Below are 8,926 nucleotides of genomic sequence, written 5' to 3'. Positions count from 1 at the left end.
ATAAGCAGCCCTTCCTTCTCCCATGATTGTTCTCTCCAGGGCGTGTGTCTACTTGAGGTAAATGTTTAACTCACATGCCTGTACTTTGTTTCAGCTTTGCCCACTCTTAAATTTCAGTTCCTCATGTTAAGTGATGCCTCAGATTTTGCTATTTGAAAGACGGTCTCTGTCAACCCAAACTCAGCATAAATCAACTCATTATTCTCCTCAATCAAAACACCATTTCCTCGGGATTGCACTTGTCTGTCCTCATTTCTTTACATAAGTTCTTCTTCTAACTGCTCAGGTCAGCATTATATTTTACTTACTCTTCAAAATATTATAATAATATTATTAACATACATTAATGAGTTTGATTTTGCAAGATTATCATGTAGAACTGTTGCCTTTTTGGCATGATATCTGTAGTTCTTGCAGATGTCAACAATGGAATTGTGCTTCCTGGCTATGGGAACAAAACAATAAAATAAAATAAAACCAAACTCACTGCAGTCAAGTCGAATACGACTCATAGTGACCCTTTCTTGGGTTTCCGAAGCAGTGTATCTACAGAAATAGATTGCCCAATCTTCCTTCCAAGGAGTGGATGTCTGGTGGGTTTGAACTGCCAGCCTTCTGGTTAGCAGTCAAATGGCTTAGGGATTATGCCACCAGAGCTCCAAGTTCCATACAAATGATTAGCCTTACCCAAAATGAAAGCCCACTGCCATCAAGTTGATTCCAACTCAAACTCAAAACCAAACTCACTGCCATCGAGTGGATTCTAAGTCATAGGTACCCCCTTTGGGTTTCTGAGCAGTTGATCTTTATGAAAGTAGATTACCCAGTCTTCCCTTCCTGGAGTGGCTGGTGGGTTTGAACTGCCAGCCTTCTTTCTGGTTAGCAGTCAAATGCCTTAGGCACTATGATACCAAAGCTCCTTTTGATTCCAACCCAAGTGATGGATAATTGAAAGTATGGGTTTTTTATATAAGTTAGTCTTTTGGGTATATGTTAGTTAACTAGTCACCCTAAGAAATGGGTAAGAAATGGTACTAAGAGAGAGACTCTTATCACTATGTGCATTGAAAACATAAAATGCAAGATAAATAAGATATGTAGGGAGCAATAAAGATTATCTTTTTTATCTACAAATGATGAAAAAATTAAAAAATAGAAAAGTAAATCCCGTAATCATTAGTTACTGTTTCACCTAACTATGATCTTCCTTGACTGATCAAAACAGAAAGTATGTTTATTTCAATAAGTACTTATTGTTGTGGTTGCTAGCCCGTGGTCTGTTGAGCATCTCTCTCAGAATCATTGAGTATCTTTTTAATTTTTATTTAGATAATTTTGTTTTGTTTTGCCCTATACAATTAAAAAAATATATTTAGCTCTGAAAACAGGAACTTGTGCCAGGTATAACCAATAGTTACAAAAGAACACAAAATGAAAAGTAAGTGCCCTTCCCATCCTATGCTACAGAAATTTTATTCCCTTTCCCAGGTGCATCTACTGTACCAGTTTCTTCTATTTCCTTCCAAAAATATACAATATACCATGTGTTTCTGGCAGATATCTTGTTTAATATCCATTCTCAACTTCTTTCTAGTATGCCTTCCTGTACTGCAGATTCTACAAAGCTAAAAACATTCTCTCCTAGACTCCAGTATAATCAGAATTCCTGATGTGCTTGCCCTACTGGTGCAGTGTCTAAGTGCTCATCTGCTGGACCCGCTAGCCACTCTGCGGGAGAAAGGGGGCAATCTGCATTCATAAACGTTATAGCCTTGAAAATGCTATGGGAAAATTTTACCCTGTCCTATAGGGTCACTAGGGAGTTCTGATAATGTAGTGCCTAAGGCACTTGACTGCTAACCAGAAGGCTGGAGGTTAAAACCCACCAGCCACTCCTCGGAAGGAAGGTTGGGCAATGTACTTCTGTAGTGATACTGCCTCAGAAACCCAAGGAGGGGTTGCTATGAGTCAGGTCCTACTGACGGCACACAACAACAACAATAATTTGAGTCTGACTATGAGTCAGAACTTAATTGATGGCGATGGTAATCAGATGTAGGAGTCCCAGGGTGGTGCAAAAGTTTAGTACACTTGGCTGCTAACTAAAAGTTTGAGGTTTCAGTTCATCTAGAAGTGCTTTGGAAAAACATCCTGGTGATCTGTTTACAAAAGATCACAGCCATTGAAAACTCTAAGGAGCACAGTTCTACTCTACAGCTCATGGGGTCATCTTGGGTCAAATCAACTGGGTGGCAACTGGGTTTTGTTGTTGTTGTTTAATCAGATACACTTATATGACACTTTTTAAACTGAGCCAGGTGGGGAGAAGTCAAGGCAGGAAGCATTCGTTCTGCTGGCGTTGATCATGGCAGAGGCAGCATAGATCAACAGAGTAGTACTGGATTTCCAGTTTAGCCAAGATGGCTTTCTGATAGTCGCAGAGGTTGTGTGGGCTCAACAGACAATAGCTCTGCCAGAGCTTCCAGATTTCATAGACACATACCTGATTATACCAGGAGGGCCAACTTTCTGGTGGCCTAGTTCTGCAGTGCGTTCTTTGGAAAGAATTCCTGGAAGCTTAGCTAAAGTTCAGCTAGTTCTTTAGCCAACAATTCTGAGGGCATTGAAATAAATTCCTTTCTGTTTAAACTAGCTAGAGATGATGTTTTCTGCAACTGAATCTTGACTTTAAAAATGTGTAAAAACACATATGTTGTGCTAGGGAGAATTGTCGTTTGCCGTTGACTCGGACTCATCTCGTAGCAACCCCTCCTTGGGTTTCTGAGGCTGTATCTACGGAAGTAGATTGCCCCAAAATGTTCATTTAGGATACAGTAGCTGCAACGATGGGCTCAAGCATACCAAGGATTGTGAGGATGGTGTAGGATCATGCAGTGTACGCAGGGACACTTGAGTTGGAGCTGACTCAATGGCACCTAACAACAACAAATGTCTGTATTCTAATGCCTGGAGTTTGTGAATATGTTGTGTCACTTGGCAAAGGGGAATTAAGGTTGCTAGTTAACTGACTTTAAAAGAGAGATATTAATTATCCTGGATTATCCATGAGGATGCAATGTAATCACAAGTCAACCAACAAACCCACTGCTGTCCAGTAAATTTCAACTCATAGTGATCCTATAGGACAGAGTAGAATTGCCCCATAGGGTTTCCAAGGCTGTAAATCTTTACAAAGCAGACTGCCTCAACTTTCTCCTGTGGAGCAGCTGGTTGGAACTAACAACCTTTTGGTTAGCAGTTGAGCACTTTAACCACTGTGCCATGAAATCCCCAGTCTGCACATCCAAAACCAAAAAACCAAACCCATTGCCAGACTAGTAGCATCTTGTTCAACCACTAACTTCTGTTACAATAAGCATAGATTTAGCAAAATGTGCATGACAGTGACCACAAGAGCATGTGGGGAGGAGAGATTATTGCTCATGCTCCATAATGCTAAATTAAAAAAAAAAGAATTGACTTCTAAAATGATAAAAATAAAATTAGAATAATCATTTTTAATACAAAATTTGGGTTGATTTTTGTATGCTAGAATTTCAAAGTATGATGGGGAGAACTAGGTCTGCTCATGAGTTCTGATTAATACTGATTTTAATATTCAATCAGTTGGAATTCAGAAAAAATGTATGTTTGGTGCACTTCTAATGCTCAGCCATGCTTAGCAAACATTTATTTCCTGAATATTTACATGTGCCAGGTATCGGTTAAACTGGCAAAAGAAAGATAAACATCTGCACAGGGTTACACAAGATAATTTATTAACAATGTTACCTGGCCTAGAACTTGTTCCTTATATTAACTCACTCACTCTTGCATTGACAATGGCCTTTTGTAATTCTACACACTTAAAAGATTTTAAATTCTGGAGATGAGTAGTTAGGGTGAAAGGGAGTGCTTAACACAATTGTATATTAGAACACATTGTGAATTACACAGAATAGATCAGGGTCCAGAACTTGATCAAATATATTTAGAATTTAGTATATGATAAAAATGGCATTTCATATCTGGGAGAAATATGGGTTATTGTTCTCAAGCATTATGAACAGCTAGTCATTGAAAGGAAAACAAACACACCTGACTTTCAGGACATCAAGCTTAACTGGCATAACATACATTGTTCCACATCTTACTTTGGAGAGTAGCAACTGGGATCTTAAAAGCTTGCAAGCAGCCATCTAAATGCAATGATGGATCTCTCCTCATTCAGAGCAAAGAAGAATGAAGAAAACCAAAGATGCATGGAAACAATTAGTCCAAGGGACTGGTACACCACATGATCTCAGCCTATATGACTATGAGACCAGAACTAGATGGTGCCCAGCTACCACTGTCAACCACTCACAGGGGGATCTATGTAGGAGATCTTGGAGAGAGTGGGAGAACAATGTGGAACAAAATTCAAAATCATAAAAAAAAAAAAGGGACCAGGTTTGGTCTGATAGAGGCTAGTGGAACCCCTGAGACTATGGCCCCTAGCTGCCCTTCAGGTCTGGAATTGAACCCCCTCCTGTGGCTTCTAGCCAAACAAAAGATAGGCATATGAGCTGAACATTTACATTAGGTAGATACACTCCTTAGAGAGATCCTTTATGGGAGAACAGAAGGGCTGTGTATGCACAGGGAGACAGCTTGGGGGGCAGGAGTGCATGGGAGGGAAGGACACAGGGAAGAGGTGGCTATGGGGAAGAAGTGGGAGGGGAGCTGTTGGATTGTGGGAGATTACAGTCAATGTCATGAGACAAAGTGTATGAGAACTGCTGTATGGAAGATGAATTCACTCTGTAAACTTTCACCCAAAACACAATAAAATTAAAAACAAACTACAAACACACCTGAATTTCAATTTTATTTCACCTAATCTCAAATACAGACTAGATATCATAATGTTAAATGTAAAAAATGAAATTATAGCTTTGCTAGAAGTTTCATAGTTTGTGAATATTCAGTGAACTATACACTTATGACACATATACTTTTGAGATAATACATTATTCAATAAAAATTTAAAACTATAGATCATTTATTTTTATACTTTTGAAGGAGAAAAGGTCTTTTAACTGTAACATAAAACTCAACCATCATTTAAAAAAAGATTGATAAGTTTAATGCTGTTTTAAAATTTCTGAATGGCACAAAAACACTATCAAAGTCAAACATCAAACTGAAAACATATTTGCATCATTTTGACAAACTATCAAGGGTGTGCAATGGGGGGACTTGCAATAGCATAAATTGTTGAGGAAGTATAACTTGGTACAACTTTTTTAGAAGACTATCTGGCAAAATTGAATCAAAATGTAAATGTATACGATTTTGATCTAGCAATTCTATGAAGAATGTCACACAAGTATGCAAATATATACATGCAAAGATGTTCACTGCAGCAGTGTTTATGGTACAAAAAGAGACAAACAGAAAACAACCTGAAAATAATTCAGATGTCCATTAATTCAGAATAATACAGCGGAAAACACCATTTGAAGGAATGACTTGATATGGAAATAGAATGCACTGCCATGGAAATATGTCTATTGTTAAGTGAGAGAAGGGAGTATGTATAGTATGATTATAAAACATTTACACGTTCAAACATGAATATAAATTCTTTTTTTCATGTTTTCATAGGTGATGGAAGGTACTGGTTGACTATAAAGCAAATTATTAACAACGGGTATTTTTAAATAGGAGATTCTGTGGGACTTTCTTTCACCTTCCGCTTTACACATTTTTGTATTTTGCTTGAGTTTTATACAATAGTCATTTTTACATAATCAGAAAAAGTATAAAAATATGAACAATGATTAATAAATGGGTTTAAAAATAAGCCAAGTTTCTATATATACCGGACAAATTTGATCCTAATTTTCATTATGTTAAAAAAATGTGTCCTGATTCATGGTTAAAATATTCTCCATCCCCCTTCCTCTTGCAATAAATGAATACATGAAAAAGTCAATGAGCAAAAAAAAAAAAAAGAGGTATTTTTTTTCCTCAAACCTCCTGTTGGCTAAATTTGCTATCTCTCACTAAATTGTTTAGAGACTTCCTCTTTCTCAGAATTCTCCCCTCAAAAAAACAAACTGCCCCTGTGACTTTCAATTCCTGTCTCTACAATTCTCTTCCCTGACTCTCCTTTCCCTTTCATTTTAACGCAATATTTAAATAGATTCATTAAATAATACTTCCGCTTAGGGGAAGAGAAAGCTGTATATGAACTTATGTTAGTGAACTTACACTAGAAATAGGAATTCTAGGTGAACTCTTTTGGCATAGTATCATTTTCCCACGCCTTGGAAAACGTGCTACTGTTTTAACCCAGCTCTGCTGTGTGGTAATCATGCTACCTTTCTGTTTTGTAAATGCTTTAATTGTTCTTTCAGGTTTTGAAACATTCAGCGTGTCTTTGAGCCCTGCGTTCTTGTTTCTTACCTGATTTTAGGTTAAATGACACACAAGTAGTGATTTTTTTCCCCTAACCATCTGGTCAGGACTCTTTACTATGTTTTGAGTGAAACTTTGTGGTGTTGTAATAACCTGGATTTCTTCATTCTTGGTAAATTTTCTAGGGGTGAGAGGTGAGATTTGAAGAATAAGGTGGTGGTTCATTGGTTGAGAGGGAACATGCCTATGTGTATGAACACAAATATGTGTTTATGTGCAGAAAGTCCAGGTTGATGAAGCCCAGAGTTCACCCCTTAGGAGTGGCTGCTAGGATGAAGACTGTAAGATAGACTATTCCAGCATTTCTCTCATACTGCCAGCATTTAGTGAGCTCTGGTGTAGTGGTTAAAGCATTTGGCTGCTAACCAAAATGTCAGTGGTTCAAACCCATCAGCCACTTCATGGGAGAAAGTTGTGGCAGTCTGCTTCCATAAAGATTTACAGCCTTGGAAACCCTATGGGGCAGTTCTAATTTGTCCTACAGGGTTGCTAAGAGATGGAATTGACTCAATGGCAGTGGGTTTGATTTTTGGTGTTATTGGCATTTATTTCACTGCTTCTTCTATCTTCCCAGTAAATCTTAGAAAAAATTATGACCTTGTGATAAATGAAAACTAAACCACACATTTTCTGTTGAGTCAATTTTGATTTATGGCTCCTTCAGGTGTTTCAGACTAGAACTCTGCTCCACAGGATTCTCAATGGCTGATATTTCAGATGTAGATCATGAGGACAGTCTTCCAAGGCACTCCTGGGTGGGTTTGAAAAACTAACTTTTTGGTTAGAAGCACTTCTCAGGGACTTTTTTGTGATGAATATAATGTATCCATTCTGAATATACTACTTCAGCTTTTTTTGAGTTTATCCTTCTAAGAAAATTCAGGTATTTAGAAATCAATGTAAAGTATTGCTTAATGGTTTAAGTGGGACTGTCTTCATTAAAAAAAGTCTGTGGTTCAAATCTACTAGCTACTCTGTGGAAGAAAGATGAGGTAATCTGCTTCTGTAAAGATTTACAGCCTTGGAAACCCAATGTGGGTCTCTGAGTCAGAATTGACTTGCTGGCTGTGAGGTTTTTTTGTTTTGTTTTGTTTTTTTTGTTTGTTTATCTTCATTAAAATAAGATAATAGAACACTCAATTAAGCATACATTTTAGGCAATCATACATACCTTGGCCATTATCTCCAGGAAGAGTTTGCCGCAGAGTGTAATACCATTCAGTTATAAGGCAGTATTCACAAGAAGAATTTGATGTCATCACTGAAGTAAAAATTCCTTGATTTGAAATCTTGAGCACAATGAGAAATAATCTTGAATTGTTTCTGTATTGTTTAATTTAGTACATAGTTATCGAGACCCTTTGTGTTGGTTACCTAGTGCTGCTCTGACAAGAAATATACCACAAATGGGGTGGCTTTAACAAACAAAAGTCTTACAATTTGGAGGTTTTAAGTCCAAGTTCAAAGTGCCAGGCTCTAGGGGCTGGGTGAAAGCCCCTCAACCATGGGCTTTAGCTCTGCCTCCTGCTCCCGGCCCACTGAAGCTGGAGGCTTTTCTTCACTCAGCGGCTGGCTGTTGAGGCTGACAAGCCCAATGTTGACAAGTAAAAAGGCACAGTCCCGATGTTACCAAACCACACAGAAGGCCATTAATTTAAGCTTATTGAAAGTCCTGGGATTGGCAGAGCATGGCAGGCTGCTGAACAACAACTCGGCTACATGCAGGGTTCAAGTGTGCCATAAGATAGAGACCATTCCCAAAGCTGTTTCTTACATATAGGAAGCAGACCACATACCCAAAGCAGCTACTCAGCTGCTCCAATAGATTCCAACATGGAGTTGATTACCAATATCACCATGGGGAATAACTACATTCAGCTGCCCAGCCACTCAACCAGGCCCAGCCTAAGTTGACACACAAACTTAACCACCACACCCTTCTATCTGCTAACAGAAGGCAAGAATGCAAAGGTAAGTAGGACACTGCCCCAGTCTTCAAGGCAATCACACTCATAATAGGAGACAATCATTGTATGAAAATAGTTATATTGCAACAGAAGAGCCACAAAATGTCCTAAGAGAGGTATATGCACAGTGTTTATAAGAAGGAGAGAACACATTCAGGAAAGAATGAATCATGTAGGAGGGAACATGTGAGAAATAACATTGATCATTTGTGTACGAACCCTGATGGCACAACAGTTAAGTGCCTGGCTGCCAACCGAAAGGTTGGTGGTTTAAGCCCACTCAGGAGAAAGACCTGTAAGGTGATCTGCTTCTATAAAGATTACAGCCAAGAAAACCTTACAGTGCAGATGACACAGCCTTAAGTAACCAATACAAAAGGGTCTCAATAACTATGTACTAAATTAAACAATACAATTCTGTTTCCTGGGGCCACCATGAGTCGAAAACTACTCGAGGTCACCCAACAATAACAACTTGTGAAATGAAACTTCCT

The sequence above is a fragment of the Orycteropus afer genome, unplaced genomic scaffold (assembly GCF_000298275.1).
Source record: "Orycteropus afer afer isolate SDZICR_OR568_19922 unplaced genomic scaffold, OryAfe1.0 scaffold00034, whole genome shotgun sequence".
In the NCBI taxonomy this organism is placed as follows: Eukaryota; Metazoa; Chordata; class Mammalia; order Tubulidentata; family Orycteropodidae; genus Orycteropus; species Orycteropus afer.
The sequence above is the reverse complement of the archived record's forward strand: the minus strand, read 5'-3'. Positions refer to the sequence as shown.